Source organism: Micropterus salmoides, unplaced genomic scaffold, assembly GCF_014851395.1.
Source record: "Micropterus salmoides isolate LMB-PRFRI ecotype aquatic unplaced genomic scaffold, ASM1485139v1 Ms_hic_scaffold_3, whole genome shotgun sequence".
Lineage (NCBI taxonomy): Eukaryota > Metazoa > Chordata > Actinopteri > Centrarchiformes > Centrarchidae > Micropterus > Micropterus salmoides.
Window position 1 is genome coordinate 10179501 of NW_024042261.1, and position 19944 is coordinate 10199444.

Below are 19944 nucleotides of genomic sequence, written 5' to 3' on the forward strand. Positions count from 1 at the left end.
GCAGTCCCAGCTTCAATTTAGAGGTTGATTTCTCTTCCTCTCATTGATAAAAAAAGAAGAGGAATACATTCAACGAGCGAGTGAGCACTGTAAAACAGAGGCAGAACATTTGTGTCTTTAAAACAGGGCACCATCCATTTCTTTTTACTCACTTCTGAGGAGAAGTGTAGAAGAATTTCAAACAATGCGGCTCAGCGGAGGTAGTGAGCCATAACTCACGTTTAGCACCTTGAGTTTTGTCCCATATCCAAAACAAGACTGATAACTCTTAAGAGGGGTTTTAGCTCTTTCTCTCCGCAGAGGCCCACTAAAACACGTTTGATGAATTGGTCTCCATTGGCGCTCACTTATTCTCACATAAAGGGTTTTATGGCTCAGGAAAAAGGAGGGGAAAGAGGACGAGCTATTGCTACATGTGATGAAGTAAAACTCCATCATGTGGACGTCTGAAGGGTGGGGGGGATCTCAGGGGGTGCATGTACGTAAGTGTCTGTTTATGTGTGTGTGTAAATCAGAGATTGAGTGCATCAGCGCATGTTCTGCATTTGTGTGTGAGCTTACGAGTATAGGTTCATGGGTGGGTGCCGATTTTTGCATGTGGTGCTTGTTTGTCCAACTTTTATGTGTGTGTGTGTGTGTGTGTGTGTGTGTGTGTGTGGTCACAGTTTAAAATTGCCAGGCGGACAGTGAGAATGAATGATAGCGGCCGTCCCTCGCAGACAGTGGAGAGTTCACCTGTCAGCGTGCGCTACCTTAAGACAGATGGACATCTGGAAAACATTGGCGTGCAGCTGTAGGAGCTGGACACACACCCCTATACGCACACATGCGCACATGGCCATAGATATACATTTTAAGTGCACACATAACTGTTGAGAGAGCTGACAAGGGCCCACATAGATCTGAGACTGGGAGAGTATAGACATAAATCACAAAGCTCTTGTTCTTTTCCTAATTCTTACAAACGTGTACACATACACACACACACACACACACACACTGCTAGCTAATAAGAGAACGATGAGTCATTCTCTGCTTGGATTCCCCCGTCTTAAGTGAATAGCTGGCAGGTACTTCCAGTGAGGCAAAGTGGGACTGAGTGGGAGGAAAAAAATTAAAGAGCAATGATGATGATGATGATGATGATGATGATGGAACATTAAAGGAATTTAGATTATGTCCAAACAGACAGTGGACTGTCTAAACATGCGATGGACTTGAAGAAATGTTGCCAACAATCCCAAACACAGGTTGCATTGAGCAGAAGGGATATTAGAAATAGAGTTAAAGAACTCATTATCCGTCTATGTCAGCTAGTATTTTCCCATAATATGAGGTACTCTGCCTGTCCTGGTCACACAGAAGGAGATACAGATGGGTGCACGCTTCACACACACACACACACACACACTAATTTATCCACTCACACCACTCCACTAACAACTTGTGCACACGCACACGGGCATAATCAATATGAGTAAACCCGCTGCAATTTAGATGCTGTCTTTAACACTCTCACACATTCCCCATACACACAGAAGAGTGCTAACAATGTGACTGACATCTAATACCCTTGAGCTCCGATTGATCCCACCCATATTCTTACACACACACTCACACAGACTGAGAGTGCAGGTGGGCGATGGACATCTGGCTCTCCTACTAAAGTGCCACTGTGAGCTGACCCAGTCATTTCTTAATTTCGAGTCTGTTTACCGTGATGGTGACTGACTCTCAATACACGTCTCGCAGTTTGCAGTTAATTCATTGATTGGATTTATTTGCAATAATTAGCTGGTACGTGGGGCATTTTTCCACATCATCATATTATTGTCAAATGAATCGCGACACTTGGTTGTAATTATTGTAAACAAGATAACCAGTTGGAAGCAGCAGTAGCCTGTACCATTACACCTATCTTGTTGTTAGTGCTAAAACTCAAAGTAAAGATCACTGTATGCTTCTGCATCCTGCACTGCCTTCACTGTCAATGGCATCTAGAGGATAGTCAATTTCTCCGCCTTTCAACCTGTGTAAAGTTAAAGGGGCTATAATTGATATGCAATGGATCAACTGACTTTATGTAATATGTAAGGGGTCGCTTGTTATGCAGGGTGTTTTTTTTGTTGTTGTTTGATTTTATTGTACATGAATAGCTTACAAAAAGTACACTTACAACTATTACAGTAACAAAACAAAGTTCATGACTAATTTTGTTTGTGGTTTTTATTTAGCAGGCAGGCAGTAAATGTGACACTGACTACACATACACTTTTTAGTGTGCGTGAATGTGAAACATTATTCACCATTATACACAACCTCCTGGTCCTGTGATCAGTTGTTCTTAATGCATTTTTTTCTCAAGAGCCATTTTATAAAGCATTTCTTGAAGCTCTTTCATGCTTTGAATGAGACCATCAGCCTAAAAGCCTCAACTGCAGTGTAAATGGAGCGCTCACGACTGGCTGTCTTCATTCATGGAGGGAAACTTTGTGTGGTGATGACTTTGGTTAAAGTAACTAGGACTTAAATTGAAGGCTGTGCCTGTACAGTGCATATAGCATCTGGGAGATGAGGCACAAATAAACAGACTCTGGATGCACAAACACACACAGTCTATAATTAGTTTGCTTCATTTCCTAATCATGGTGACAATGGGAGGGCCCCCTGTTAGAATTTATCTCTTTCCTCTCCTGCCTCCCATCCATCTCTCTCCTCTCCTCTACCCCACACCCCCTCCTTCCAGGGAGTCGGGCTACAATAGGCCCAAGCTCCCTTCTCACTTTGCTGCAGAGGCAGGATAAGAGAAACTTTAGCCGCAAAGAGAACATATGGCCTCCACCACTCACCGAACAAACCCTATACATTATGGTGGCTAGTCAATCAGAGTGTTTGTGGTGTGTGCACATGGGGACAGAGGCAAGTTTATTTTTATTTATTTATTTGTATAGCACATTAGCACACAGGGTCGATTGTTAAAGGAGAATGAGGTAGAGAGAAGGGAAAGCACAGAGAGGGGAGGTAGAAGAGGAGAAAGTGTGACATGTATGGTCATTACAAAAAAATACATAACTGTCAGAAACCGCTAATTCTCTAATTCTCTAGTCTGTAAGAGAGGAGAGCAAAGCAGCACACCAGAGAGAAAATTAAAGGACTTAAACCTGACAGTTCACACTATATTAGGAGTACACAAACCCCAAGAAGGATTAGTAGAGCGAAAATCCTATTCCCCTGCCTGTCAACTGAGATAGACATATAAATTAGCCCATATGAGTCCTATTCGATTCTGCATTGACCCCAATTAGTAGGAAGTGACCCAGTAGCACAGGGAGTCAAAGCTTCTAGAGAGAGCAAGAGGGAGGTAAAGAATATGACAGAAAGACAAATAAAATGAATCTAGTAGCTGCAAAGCCACTGGTTAGGTTTCTCAACCCTGGAGGTTGTCATGCTTCCCACCCCCTGAAGGGAAAATCATAACCCATATTACACCAATGGGAAGATGTAGTCCATTTTGGAGACTCGCAATGTTCAAAGAGTGTTTAAGATGAAGGTACAATGTCTAGTTTCTTTTTCTTCCTCCTGCTCGTTCTCTTTTTCCCTCCCTCCTCCTCCTCTCAACCTGCCAAATCTGATATTACAGGCATTTTTCTCCGCATGTGTGACACTCTTCTCTGTGGTGCACATGGGCCTGGCAAGCTGAAGTGGATGAATGCGTGTGTGTGCATGAATGTGTGTCCTTATGAAGTTTCCCTTTCTGTTTTTACAGCTATGACAGGTCCTTTTATCCTTTATTTGCTAAAAACTAGCCAGCAGTGCCTCGAAATATGTCAGTAGTAATAGTAGTAACTGCTACGTTTTATTAGAGTGCTAATTTGGACTCGTTAAGTTTATTTTAAAGGTTTAAAGGCCTAATCCAAAAGTGTCATCAGAACATCACTGACTGAGCGTACAGCACAGCATTTGGTGAATAACAATACAAATTATATTTGAGTTTCATGATTCATTTCAACTTATTCACATTAAAATGTGAATTACAAATTACTGTGATGTTTGAACCCACAGAGAAACAACAGCTAGTTCTATATAGCTTGATGGAGACAGAAGGCAAAGCAAATTTTCATGTTGCTTAATTAGCCTGAATTTGACCACGATTTGACTGTGTTTGTTATGTCTTTATCTAGACGCAGCTTGCTAGCAACATGCATACTGATCAGAGCTTAAGTGTCACAGATTGTACTCTAGGACTGATCTCAGTTCTTTGTGTTATTTTTTTACCTGTTTCTGTCTCTTCTCTCTGTACTTTTGTAAATTGGACTCAAAAGGCCACACATTTTTCACTCACAAATGTTCAACTGGAGGGGCTTTATCCCAGGCAAATATCACACTTTGGATTTACACTGCCTCTTCCACTTTGTGCCTTGTCTGAAAACGCCCCTAGCCTTTTTTCCCCCTCAATTGTTTGGTTCTTTTGCCTGTATGTAGACAGCACCATTGAGTCAAACAGCTCTCAACAACTCATGTAAAATGGTAGGTAGTTATTTCCTGAAAATAAGCTAAGACAAGTTGATTGCTGTAACTGCCCAGTGTGAAAATGTAGAACGAAAGGAAGGAAATTTCTGATGTTAAGTCAAACATGTAGCAAGCTCCTGCGATGGACTGGCGACCTTTCCAGGGTGTATCCCGCCTTTCGCCCGATGTCAGCTGGAATTGGCTCCAGCCCCCTGCGACCCTGTACACAGGACAAGCAGTAGACGATGGATGGATGGATGGATATAGCAAGCTAAAGGCTAGTTAGAGGCCTCAACTTCAATAGGACATAGATTACCTCTTCGTTTCATTCCTTCAAGTTCAACACTTTCAAAAGTTTCAAAATATGCAGTAAGACTATTACACTGTTGCTAATAGTTGCCAGTTGGGCTTGGCTAGTGGTTATTTTTTAAAACTCAAAGGATACTGACTAATGAGCAAGAACAGTGGCTGACTACACTATTCTGCCATGTAGCAACCACTAACTTACAACACTATTTATCTTGCATACATAAATAACAGGGACAGCTTTAGTGTTTAATGGTTTTTTGTGTGTTATCCTAGCCTAATTTAATAAGATTTAGAATATTAGAACTTACTTTACTACTTCATTGGTATGAACTACCATTAATGTAAGTTACAATAAATTGTGAAAGAGCTAACTGTATGCCCCCCATTCGTTCTTTCCTCCATCCCTTCATATTTTCCTTTTCTCAACCCTCTCTCTTCCCATCCTTTTAATCATTTTAATAGCACTCCTCGTCTCCTCTAAATCCAAACCCTTCCTATAACTTTCCACTCGCCCACTCTCTCAAGCATCTTTCCCCTCATCACACTCTCTTCGTCTTCTAGAGTCTCTCCTCTTCTCTCTCCACCTCTCCTTCTGTCTAATGCCATCACTGTCTTTTCACAGTCGGAGAAGAGTAATGCTATTCATTTGTACTGTAGACAAGCCACTTCAGACCAACACTGACACCCACTCTGTTAAGAAGAGGAGGCAGACAGGGAGAGAAAGAGCATGGGAACCATTTGGCACTAGTAAAAAGAAAAACTCAGGAGTGTAGGAGAGGGTCAACAAGCCATCCAAAATATCCAGGTAAATAGAAATGAAATGGAATAGAATGAAATTCTAACAATCATTTCCTTGAATGATTCTAACAAACTATCATCCGACTGCAAAGACCGGGCCATTTTGATTGTACAATTTCAAAATGGCAGTTGGTCAACGTACTGGTACTAGTAGGTTTTGCGTTTTTTATGCATTGTCTCTCTCTCTCTTTCTCTATATATCTTCCTGACAGTTACCCTGTCTCTACACACATTCACACACACATACACACACACACATATCCCTCCATCCCTCTGGTCATATCTCCCTGTCTCCCACGGGTGCAGTGTAACACTATCTGCCTCAACCATTCTCCAGTCCCAAACAGACAGCTTGGTCTTCAGAGATTCCTCCCTCTCTTTCTCCTCTGTTGCCATTTTCTCTCCGCAGGGACCAGAAACTAAATATGACAGCTACACCAGAGAGACAGAGGAGAATGTCAAACTCCTCCAACCCAAATGATGAAGATTTGCCCATATCTGAGTCACACTGTATCGACGATGGGGAGACACCCTACTGTTTAGTGTAAAGCGGCAGATATCATTTGACAACATAATGCTGCAAATACATCTATCTTAAAGAAACATCACAAAGTTTAGGGACACTCATCATGGCTTTGGGGCTGCATGTGTGCACTTCCATGACAGGACTGTGCATTATCTGAAAGAAAACGTACGTACCTCATTTTCAAGTTTTTCGGTGCAGGTGTTGAGAAACTGTGCAAAAGAAAATCACTACACATTGGATAAATACGTGGTTGCTTACCTGAACTGTTTAAAACATAAACCACATCTGTTCAACTATAAGGCCTAATGTGATTATATGAACCATTCACTTCAAAACCATTGGCAAAATATGGAGGAATATAGCTAATTAACATGCTTCTGATTTCAGGGTTTCCATCAGATTTTGGATCCTGGCTGCAGGGATTTGCTCACATTCAGCCACAAAAGCATTAGTGAATCCAGTCACTGATGTTGGGCAATGAGGCCTGGCTCGCATCCCTAGTGTGTTTGAATGGGGCTGAGGTCCGGTTCTTCCAAACCACTGGGAACACCATTTTTTATGGACCTGGTTTTGTGCATGAAGACATTGTTGTTAAATGCAATTGAAAACTCACGAGTGTAAAGTATCTTTGTATACTGCAGCATTAAAAGAAATCCCTTATTTGGAAATAAGGCACCTAGATAAAATCATTAAAGCAGCCCTGATGAAAAGTGCACAAAAGTAAGTGGATATCACATACTTTTGGCCATGTAGTATTACTGTGATAAGGATATGTTATCACTGAAATTTTAGTTTTTAGCCATGATTGCTCTTGGTTCTATCAATGGCACTGTTGGTTCCTCCACTTTGAACCAACCTATCTCAACAACTATGAAACTAGTGGATTGCCAATATATTTTGTGCAAAGTTTAGAGATTCATCCTCCTCAGGGGTTGAAGCCTATACTGACTGAAGAGCCCCTGACTTCTCTAGCTCCACCATGCTTTTAACATTTGTTCCCCATAACTTTGGTGACCCCCTCCGTCTGCTTTGGTTTATGACCAAAATACCTGCAAAACTAATGGGCACTAATCAAATCAGCCTCAGTGGTACTTCTTAGCAAATTAGCAAATCATAACACGCTAAGATGGTGAACATGGTAAAAATTATGACTGCTTAATGTCAGCATGTTAGTGTTGTCCCTGTAAGCATGTTAGCATGCTGAGTCTAAGTACCTCATGGCTGTAGACTCTTAGGCTTGTTAAATTATCTAAACCACTTTATTTGGAGGTAAAACCCGAAAGCAAGTGCACCTGTTGCATGGAATTATGAACACAAATGCAGAACACAAAAAAAACAGACAGGGAGCTGGAGCAATGAAAATTATTGACACAATAAATGTGAATAAGTAAGAGTCTTTAGGTCAGGGGAGAGCTTGGGCTGAGCAGTGAGCCAGAGGTTAGAGCAGAGCAAGGCATTGGAGCAGGAGGAGAAGCCAGTGGGTCCAGAGATCCAGGAGGAAGGTTTAGAGTCCAGAGTCTGCAGGAGTTGGACAGAGGCAGAAGTCATGTCCAGATGGTGAGCAGGGAGACCGGGGATGGTTGCAACATTTGACATTTCTGTCTGTATCTCGGAGCTGTTTAGCCAGTGCGTCCAAAATGTGATACAAACTAGTTCAGTGTGTCTGCTATTAAATGGTATAACTGTTCTGAGGGGGCTGGGGAATAAAACAATAATGATAATTATCCCAAAATAATTTTCCTCAATAACAATATAACAAATGTTCAATATATCATCAATAAATCTGGGTTAATTCAGTTGAATCAAGAACAAATTAGCAGTTAATTTTTCTATTAAAATATTTATTTTGTAGAGTAAACAGGACTAACAATTTGCTCATAAGCCCACAGAGATTCCTACAGGTCTTAACACTAAAATTGAGCATAATAATAAAACAATTAAACATTACTGTGTGTGTCAGAAACATACTAAAATAATTTTTTAGTACAACTAAACATTTTTATTGTTGTTACATCTAGCCCAGACTCTTGTGGCCATGTACTAGCTTATAGCTAAAACATTAGTATCTTGCATGAAAGGTATCCACATAGACACACAATAAACATGACTAAAGTTTGATGAGTTTAACTAAAAAAACAGGCAACACTATAACAAAAATGAATAAGGAATAAGGTCTAAACTGAGCTTGTGCAGAGTGAATCAGGTGAACTGATTAATCTGAGAACACTTCCTCTTAAAAACACCTCTAACTCCTAACCTCTAACATGCACTTCCTGTGCTCTTCTTCTTCTATCCCCTACAATGATCTTGTATTGATTGCACTTTTTGTTTTGATTGCACTTTTTGTTAACTATTACTTCCTTCCCTAGGTATCTACCCCATTGATGTGATATGTACTATGAGCTCTTACTAGTATTTATTGCTGCTCTTACTAGTATGTATTGTCAGTTGTAGATCTGTAGTTGATGCTCTGTTGATGCTTGTATGTTGTTCCTCAAATGTAAGTCGCTTTGGATAAAAGCGTCTGCCAAATGAGTAAATGTAAATGTAATGATTAGCAGCTTGTCACCTGACACCCACACAACAGATAACAGAGAGAGAGAGAGAGAGAGAGAAAAAGAGAGAGAAAGACTCCCAGCTAAGAGGAAGCAGAGGGCATGGTCTGTTAATTCTTATGGATGTTTATTACTGACAGATTGGATAATAATTTTACAATTCCCTTTCATTTTCTCTACTAATTGCGTATATTAAGGATATCTGGTTTCCATTGTACTTAATGCCTTAGAACGTCAAACTGGACCACAAAGAACTCACTGCCATCAAACACCATTTGTCAGTTTTGGCTGAGAACAGGAGGAGACGTTCCAGCTGCCGAGTACGTCTACAGACTTCCTCTATTTCCATTTGGAAATCCCTCCAATCCCCTCTCTTTCAAAAAAAAAAAAAACTCTTTTCATGCTTCCTTTATTTGTCCTCTTTCTCCCTTAATCTCATAATCTATCTTTTAGTTTTCCTCTGTCACTGTTTCTCAGGTAAGTCACACCTTTACTGTGCCACACAGAGGGACACAGTAAGAGGTGACAGTGCTTACTCACTGAAACAGAACAAAAAAGTCCAAAAGGGGAGGTATAAACAGATTATTGTGATTGGTCCTATGATTGTTCTTCTAATGCATTTTGCCGTTCTTCTATTTCAAGCCCTGGTGCCAGGCAGAAAATTCAGCCAAGTGGAAAACGGAAAAGGGGGAAAGAAAGAGGGAAGGGATGATGGAAAGAGAATGAGAAAGATTACAGGTGGCACACAATACAAAGTGATCACAGAGTCTGTGGATCTGGTGTGTGTGTGTGTGGGGGGGGGGGGGGGTGTTTAGAATGTGTAAGCTCACTTTGTCAGTAATATGGTTGAGTCTGGAATCCTGGCAAGTACACGACTAGAGAAAGGAATAATGAGGCACAGAGGAGTCAATGTGATGCAGAAGATACTGTCTTTTTTATTTCTTCTTCCTTGTCAAATAGTGGCACCTACATTACCCACGATTCAACTTATCTGCCAACAGTTCGGTTGGAGGTTGAGGTGTGTTGTGTATGTGGCCTCGAGCATCTAGCCTCAAGCAGAGATGAGGAGCGGGCTACAGAGGTGTGGTAAGCTCATTCTTTCTAAGCTCACTAAACCCTTTTTCAGAAAACTTCACTATGCTCCTTTTGGAGCCATTAAAGCCTTTATAGTATTTTTATATATATATATGTACAGTAGTATTCCCCAAGACCTGTAATCCCACTTAGATGTGTGTGTGTGTGTGTGTGTGTGTGTGTGTGTGTGTGTGTGTGTGTGTGTGTGTGTTTGTGTGTGCATGATTAGATCACAGAGCGCTGACGCATGGATGTCCTTCAGGTAACCAGATTTGTCAGGTTGCCGAGCGTGGCCATCAGGTGGCGACGCTAAGCAGCTAAGCCATGCCACGGAGGTCACCGGGATGGTATCCCAGAAACACCCTGGAGAGGCAGGGGGGTGGGGCAGCAGATGGAGGGCAGGCAGCAACACACTAATGACAAGACACTAATAACACGACAGCGCCGCTGGGGTTGGTGTTCAACATGCTATTAACGTGTAGCATACTAGGCTAGCCAGATTATGCCAATCCACTAAAGATATTAGAGAGGCTTCGAGCTTGCATGTGATGTATTTCCTGCAAGATAGAAACAGTAAAAGGGGGGCTGAATGAATGGGGGGTGAACTGTGCAGCTGGGGGTTTAGAACGATGACTATGACAGAGCTGAAAGAGATTATGATGAATATTAGAAGCAGAGTAAGAGAGGAATGAAGAATGAGAAGCAGCGTGTCATTTTCTGTCTCCTCCCGGGGTTCAGCTGATCTTCATTGGGTTGCTACAAAAAAATCCCCTCAAACTTTTGATCCTCTGATTGAGCGCTCGACCCTTTCTCCCCCGTGAATCCCTGATTAGAAGAAAATTGTTGATTTATGGAGGATTTCTCCTCATCTCTCACCAATATTAATCTGTTCCAGTGGTTGGCTATTAGGAGGCGGATCACGTTTTTTGGACTCGGATAAAGAAAAGCGAATCCGAATCCAGTGTGGAACTCAACGTTTTCCAATTAATGATACACAACTTATTGAAAACTATCAGTCGAAAATTCAGCTTGTATTTGCTGTGGCTTTGTACCAAGGACGAAAATTGCAGAGCATTACCATAATGTTGCAGGAAGTTAACAAATGATCCACCAATGAATTCCAGGCAGCAGAGCTAAGGATGAGCTCTTCCCGGCTATACAATTTCTGTCCACACTTACCCCTCCTCCCCATCAGCCCATCTTTCGCATCTCAAAGCCAAGAGCTGATGGAAAAGAGAGGGGAGAAAAAATGACAGAGATAGACAAAGGTTGATTAAATTGGTTTTCAATTCTGGGTGTCTCTGTCTGAGGCTACTGCATTAATTTGCTCCATTACATATTTGAGAGCCCGTGAGTGTATTAAGAGCTGCTGTACATCATATCAGTGACTGCCCTGAGAACTCACTGCCAAAATAAGAGCCCTGCGTCTATCTATTGGAACATTAACTGAGGTGACTCAGCACACCCAGGCCCAAATACAGCTCATACTTTATGTGAGAGATTCTTCATTCATTCAGTTGTCTATATGCCATGAGTCTGTCCAGTATGCCAGGCACAACACGTGTACATGTCTGGGAGTGGTGGATTCATGATGAAAATATATTTTCAGGGGATTCTGCTTAGCCGCTTTGTCAAGGATTTAGCTTTGTATTAAAACATAGTTGGGGGAAAAAAACCTGTACTGAAGGTTTCCTGGCTCAGCAGAAGTAAGATATTAATTACAGTCAAGGTTGTTGGTTTGATTCCACAAATCTACTTTAAATCCTCGGCTCAGGATCTATGTCAGATTTATTTTATCTCTACCTTTCCCCCATTTACAGTTCAAAAGGGTAAGTAATAAAAAAAATGCATCAGGTTAACATATATGACAATAATTTCAAAAGGCTGCATAAAAGTGTTGGTGAATATTTATTAGATAAGGGTGGAATATACTGGGTCAAAGGTATTCTCACACAGGCGGTTTCAGTCACTCAAGCTTATTAGACCTCTGCTCAGGGGTGGAGTTACACTGGGAAAATGCCTTTTTCACAGCACATATTTTGACTTGTCATAGTAGGAAAAGCACAGGTGTTACTAATAACATTGACAATGGCTCTGTTCAATTCACGTGTGCAATTGACAGGGTGACTGTGAGCCAGCATGCACAATGCAAGGACCCTGAAAAGGAAGCAGCTGAATGGAAGTTTTATAATTATTATTTATACCTTAACCTTTCGTACTGTGTCGTGTCAGATTGTCTTCCCTGAAATAAAAGCCTGTGAGGTGACAAAAGTCCATGTAGTAACAACAAAACTAACAGAGGAGCAAAGGAGATGTCTTTTGCCTCGTTCCATTAAACAGTAGGGTTATATAACATTACATTCAGTAGTAAGTTAGCTAACTAACATTACATTAGGAACAATCCACAGCTGACATTTTTCTGGATTTATTTTAAGTCTTGGAAAGTGAATAAATCGTATTTCTCCTACAGGAAACATGTAAAAAAAAAAGCTCGAAAATTACGCTTTTTGTATTAGAGTCAATGGAGCGCAGCCATGAAAGTGTCGGACTTCAGTTAGAGCCAGTCCTATACTGTGCAGTGATTGGCCAGCTGCATATTTGGGGCGTGGCTTAGCGAACGGTAAATTTTCCTGCCCTCTTCAAACTAGTAATAGCACAGAAAAAAATACAAATACAGAAATTTCCATTTACTCATTTGGCAGACGCTTTTATTCAAAGCGACTTACATTTGAGGAACAACATACAATCATTAACAGAGCATCAAATACAGCATGAGATCTACAACTGACAATACATATTAATCAAAGCAGCAATAAATACTAGTAAGTGTTAATGGCACACATCGCATCAATGGGGTAAATACCTACGGAAAGAAGTTAGAGTTGACAAAAACTGCACTCAATACAAGATAATTGGAGTGCAATTAGGAGTTAGAGGTGTTATAAGAGGTTCCCGGAAGTGTTCTCGGAAGAAATGAGTTTTCAAGAGCTTGAAGTTAGAGAGGGACGCCCCTGCTCCGATGGCGTGTGGTAGCTCGTTCCACCATCGTGGTGTCACAGATGCGAACAGCCTGGACTGGGATTGCTTTGTGTGTAGGGATGGCAGAGCAGACGGCCTTCGTTGGAGGAGCGTAGTGGCCGAGAAGGAATGTAAACTTGTATTTTGGAGTTTAGATAGATGGGTGCAGACCCAGTAGTCTGCTGATTCTGGGGACCATGGGGTAGCCAGTGGAGGTCACTGAAAGAAAGAGATGAGCTGACAGTGGCTTCTCACAATACTTGGGTTCAGGAAATCACCACCCACTACTGAAGTGATGAGTCAAGTCACAAAATAGTCCAGAATTTCCAGTTAAGACTGCTTTATTGCCAAATTGTGGTAGATGTGTGTGTGTGTGGTTAGTTCAATGGACGCACACAACAAGCGGACACAAAGGCATTAACACTCCTTTTGTGACTTCATTGGAACTCTCTGATCTCTCAATGATTGTGTGAACTGCACTTGGGAAGACGGAACATACCACTCTAAGAGGGGGGCGGAAAGTACCACTTGCAGATAGGGGGTAGAAGGTTCCATGTGTTGCTGGCCTTTTTAACAGTCACACAGCAATGGAGTGACATGCGTCCTTTTGGGCTGATCAAAAAACAGACGCACTGCTGTGTTCTGAACCATTTGAAGGGGTTTCACCTCACAAGCTGGAAGAACCACTAGGAGGGCATTGCAATAGTCGAGGCGAGAGGTAACCATGACCTGTACCAGAAGCTGGGTGGCATATTGAGTGAGGTAGGGCCTGATTTTTCTGATGTTGTATAGAGCAAAGCGGCACGACGAGAGACCGCAGCAACATGGTCTGAAAAGGACAGCTGGTCATCAATCATGACACCCAAGTTTCTCTCCACCCTGGTTGGAGTGATGGTTGAGGAGTCAATGTGTAGTTTGATGTTATGGTGGATAGATTGTTTGGCTGGAATGACCAAGAGTTCAGTCTCAGAGAGGTTTAGTTGAAGGTGGCAAGCCTTCATCCATGCAGATATGTCCGAGAGACAGTCTGTGATCCGCGCTGAGATGGTGGGGTCGTCTGGCAGGAGGGGATAGGTAGAGTTGCGTATCATCTGCAAAGCAGTGGTAAGAGAAGCCGTGCCAGTGAATGATAGGCCCCAGTGAGGTGGTGTAAATTACGAAGAGGCCCTAGCTCAGAGCTTTGGGGCACCCCTGCGGAGAGGCAGTGGGAGGAGGATAATTATCCTTGCCACAAAACATTGTAGGAACGCCCCGAGAGGTAGGAATCGAACCACAGGATTGCTTTATCCAAGATGCCCATTGCTGAGAGTGCAGATCATGAGGATCATGTGATTGACTGTGTCCAAGGCAGCTAATAGGTCAAGCAGGATAAGAACCGAGGATTGGGCTGCAGCTTTAGCTGACCTTATGGCTTCTGTTACTGACAAAAGAGCCGTTTCAGTGGAGTGGCCACTCTTAAAACCAGACTGATATGGATCTAGGAGGTCATTCCGTGAGAGGAATTCTGAGACCTGTTTGAAGACTGCACGTTCGATAGTTTTGGATAAAAATGGTAGAGGAGAAACTGGCCGCATAGATTTTTTGAAATCTTTCATGTGAAAAATCTAACTAGCTTTAAGTGTTCATGTAGGACCGCATCATTTACAGTGAGAAGCTGATGAGAAAATGGGGTTTTCAGGGTTTTAAAGCAACTGACTGATCAAAATCTTGGGAAATGAAGGGAAATTCAATGTGCCATGATCTTGTAATTACCACTTGTAGCCACAGTGGCCAATGTCTGCAAAAGTTATATCTGTATTTGGAATGGCCTACTATCTTCAACAAACACAGAGACATACCGCTTTTCATCGTTTTATTGCTAATTTAATGTTGTGTAAGGAGAACAACTTACGATTGTGACAATCTGTAACAAACGTCTAGTTACATTCGTCCTACTGACGTTACCCATAACAAAGCCTTAACATTTAAGCCTGCTAAGCTAACGATTGCTTTCACTAAGACAACAACTTCAACGTCAATAAGAAAATAACATGAAATATATAACTGAGATCTTAAATAAAGTTCAATTTTTTTATTAGGGATAGAGCAGGACACAGAGACTCAGTTTAATTCGTGGGGATGTTGCTATCAGCCATTTCAACAATGCCCGGTCGTTGAGATCGTTGTGGGACACAGCAGGCAAGGTAGACTGGTCAGATGCATACTGGAGATTTTTTCCCAAATCAGTACAGCATCTGGGTATTTTTGGCATATTGAAGATTTTGCTTTTGTTTGCATGCTCAATGCTACCTTTTGGCCAAATCCATACGTTCTGCTAGTATAGCAGGCAGTTTTGAATACAGCCATAGTCAGCTATGAAGATTGTTCCTTGCCCTGCAATTTAACATCCAACTCTTAAAATGAAGGTGTCAGTGTCCTTCAACTTTCAACAGTCTATGTTTTTGACTGTAGCGCAAAACGACAATTAAGTAACTTTGCCAAAAAAGTAAAAGCAACACATTTTTCACTATGATGGATTACCTATCCTGAGCAAGTTTCAAGTCTCTCCAAGTGGATTTTCATATTAAAATGAATGGAAAGCAGCGGCTGCCTGGAGGGTGGGAAATCAATCTAAAAATGTATTGTATGCTTTGGAAAACAGTCTGCAGGAATGTAAAACATAGGCGATTTGTAGTTAATGGGCTGAAACATGTAAAAACATTGGCACGGTCCTTTTAAATAAGCGGTTGGGTTATGGGCTTGCTGTTTATTAAAAGTAATAATAAATTGCCAACATTTTCTGTGATGATATACTGCAGGATTTTCCCTCTTTTTAAAGTCATAGACAAAAATGGAACAACATAACTACAAGAATAAGATTTTATCCATGAGGAACATATGATGGATTACAAAAACTGAAAAGTTGTTACCGCAAAAATGTTAATACTCTAACATGACTGATAATGACTGAATGAAAATGTAAATTAAGGTCGTGTTTACCACCCTGGCCCCCTACACACACACATACACACACTCACACACATGCTTGCCCCCCTTGTCAGTATTTGTGCATGTGAAAGGGATCTCTTTAGGGCTGTCAGCGGTCTTTCAACAGCGCTATTCATCATGTTTTTCCATTCGGAGTGTGTGCAGGTGTTTACTGTAAGGAGGAGAAGAAAAGAAGGGAAAAGAAAAGATGAAAACAAACGTCAGTGGCCTCAATGTCTGGACAGCAGATGGAGAGGAGGACAGCGACCGAGAGACACTGGGTAAGAGACAAAGTAAAATGAAACAGAGAGAGAGAAAGGGGTCAGTCGTTAGCAGAGCCTGAAACTGACATATTGTTACTCTATCTGCAAAATTTGAAAGGGGAGGCGTGTGAAGGTTATCCTGGTGATGTTACGGACCACCCAACAGGTGAATGGAAACTTCCAGAAAAGGAGACATGCAGAGTGGAAGTGAGTTTCATGGTTCCACACCGAGGCCAAGCATCAACCTCCACTGTGGCTACAATAACCATATGTGTGTGTGTGTGTGTGTGTGTGTGTGTGTGTGTGGCTTTTCAAACATGGGAATAATTTTATATCACCGTGCTGGTAAGACAAAGACAGGAAAGGAAGTGTAGTGTTGAAGTGTCCTTTCAAAACCTACAACTTCACAGAACCCTGTAGTCCAAAGTCTTCCAAGACTTGGGTGGCCGTTAAACTCTCCTGGTTGAATCATCAAAGGAAAACATGAGCCACAGCATTAGAAAATATCTTTGATAAAAAGTCAAGCCCATGTACATAAAAACATGCAGACAGAAGTCAACTCATCTACCATGGAGCTTTTCAACAAAAAACATCCAATTACTGAGCATACAATTTCACTATGTGCGCTGTTCAAGGTGAGCAGAGGCTACACTAGCTAGAAACTTTCTAAAACATTCAGAAGATTAAACCAGCTCTCCTGGGTCAAATTTGGATGAATTCTGCATTTCCCCCGACTTCAACGGCAACTGAGGGCATCGTAGTTGTTGGAGCTGTATCAAACAAGATTTCTCAGAAACAAAGTTAAAATAATTTAAACTGATGGCTGTGGCCAGGATTTTATAAATACTGAGGTCATAACTCATAAATCATATCCCCCTTAATATCTGAGGAATTGAAATGGAAATATGAAATATGGGGGAAAAACTGAAAATATACTGGATGCATATCGTTCACTGAACTCCTCTTGCTTCATGTTGCCGTGGTTGATTAACACATCTGGACAGGTGTTTTGCAATGTGACAGGCTGGAGGAAGGAAACTGGATCTGTAGGTGATTTATCACTAAACTGTGTCATAGTGAACTGACCATGTTAGCATAGCGTTGTTGGTAAAAATGCACACTCAGAGTCGGTTGTGGGGGCAATTTTGCTTGCACGTGCACCAGGACGCGCATTGTCTCTGGCACATGGCACATCACTCACCCTGTGTTCTGTGCATGTTCTGCGTTTCACTGAATCATTCAACATGAGGCTACTGGTTAAAGAGTCATTACTACAAATACTGAGAAATTTATATAACAAGCATCAAGCAATACATATAAATAAACCTTATAATAAACCTGTGGTGAAAATTTTGACATGGGAATGGAATCAACAGCTTTTTCCACATCACAACACTGTCTTACCCCTCCCCTCTATATGGCTCTCATTAATTCTTAGCCCAAACTAAACCTAACCATAATCTAATCTAAAACTGAGCTCAAGTCACAGCTTCACATGTCATCACCTTGCTGTATTTTCTTCATCTGTCCTTTCTTGTGGTGACATCAGTAAGGAAATACCAGAATCCACACAAAAGAGTGAGAAACAAGTATGCATTCAGCCGCTCATGACTGCTCTCATTTCCTTTCCTCACTTGTTGTTGAAGTCGACACACACTGCCTGGCTTCAACCACCCCCAGGGTCAAGGGTCATACCCATAATCCCCCAGGCACTGCTTTGAATCCCGGTCCTGCTTCCCTGGTGTAACCTTCAAAGATCCTGATCAATAAGTTTGAGAAGTTATTTGTGTGATTGTAGCCTGATCTGCATTCCAGCAGTGGGTGAGAAGTTTGCATGTTCAGTGTTACAGCTGCAAAGAACAGAACGCCGGCTGAAAAATGGACCGCTAACGCCCACGCACACACATGAGGGCTGCGGCAAAGTGTGTCACAGCATGGGTGTGCATGTGTGTGTGTGTGTGTGCCCTCCTCCCTTGTTGTAAATCCCCCTACCCGTCACATTAGCCTAATGAAAAGTAATAAGAGCGCTTCAAATGATCTACTCCCTGAGGTTGCCTCAGAGCTGTGTGAAATAAGATAACATTAACCTGAGTTATATGGCCTGCCAAAGGGAAGTGCCATAACAAGACACACACACACACACACGTGACCACACACACACACCGACAGACACACACATCCGTCTAATCTTGTGTTTACTCTCCAACTGGGAGTCATGGTGTCACACAGACTCCATAAACTAGCAGCAATATGAAACAATGATAGAGAAACAGAAAAAACATCCATATAGTCTTTTCCTGGCTGCAGGGAGCTGCATGCGTGTGTGTCCAAATATGTGTGTATTACTGGCCACAGCATGTGTTTTTACTGGTTCTCTGTTGGGTTTATTAGTGTTTGATGTTATTGTGTGGTTTTATGTAGAGCATACATGCAGCCATGGGAGCTTGAAGACACTGCACACTGATGTTACACATTGTCGTGTTTTTGTATAAGCGAGTGGTTGTGAGGGAGAGGAGGAGAAGCAAAGGGAGGCGGACAAGAAGGACAGGGAAGAAGAGAGAGAAGATAAAAAGGAGGCAGAGCTGGCGGGGTGAAGGAGAGTGTAAATCTAATGAAGGCGTGCAGCGAGAAAAGACGCGGGAGAAACACGGAGAGAGTGCACTGGCAGATCACACACGTCATCTGTGATAGTGGAGTAATCAAAGAGAGGCTACATGAAGAGGAAAATGATCTTACACTTTGTACAAGACATTTAGATACAAAGAGACACTCTGCAACATTTGTCACACATAGTGGTGGAGGAGAATAAAGGCTCACATGTAATGTGATTACAACAATTATTAAAAAGATTGCAAATGGACTGAGTCGCAGTTCTCATGCTGTGTGTAAAAGAAGTGCTGACTTTTTCCATTGATCAGGATTACTTATGAAGTCATCATATACTAGTGGAGGTCATTCATTATTCAATTAGGATGTAGAAATTTGGAAAGTGGACTACCATTTCACTCGACTTAATGACCTTTGGTACAAGGTGATTCACAAGTAGCACATTACCTGCTGTTACATGATAACCTTGGTTTTAGCAGTTATTCTGCCGTGGCCCACTGATATTTGAAACTGATTTGCAAAGAGAAGCCAGTAGTCATGGGGTTCAAGAACAAAAAGCTCACCATTAAAGCCCATTTATACTCCTGCGTAGGGTCTACATGCGTACCTACGCCGTAGGCTACGCATGTAGCCATGCATTTATACTTGTGCGTAGGTGTGTCCGTCTTTCTGCAATTACACTCCCAAACGCTAGTCGGCAATAGCGCTAAAGCGTCCACTGTATTGACTTCTGCTGGCCGAGCAGGCTAACTTCCGGTTTAGCACTCCGCTAACGTAAATGGGGGTAAAATTGTAAACATGCGGCTGGTGTAGCCTTTTCAAATTTTACCGACCAAATGGATCACATTCTGATAGCGAAACGAGTCATTTCACTCAGGTTGCGACGGTCAAATATATTGATTCACTGTGTTACAGCCGCCATTTTGGCCGCTAGTAAATGTTACTTCAAAGCACGGGGTACTTCCCGACGGCTTGGAGGCATTGCGAGGCTACCCAGCCGATCAATGACAGAGCTTACGGTCCGCGTCAACTCGATGTGTAGTTACATTTTTGAGGAGGTGCACGTCAGGCGACGGCGTAGCCTCTGTGTAGCCCCGTAGCCTAAGCCGTCACCTACGCCATCGATTTGACGCAGAAGTATTAATTGCACTTTAGTTTGGTGAAAGGTGAACTTTCTTTCTGTGACTCTGGAGAAGTTTTATTGAGTCTGAAAATAAAAACCCACCAGTGAAGTCGGGCTATCTCAGCTTAGCTTTTTGGAGCAGCACTGCCTGATATTTTTGAACAAGCTGTAAACGCAATATTGACATGTGATGAT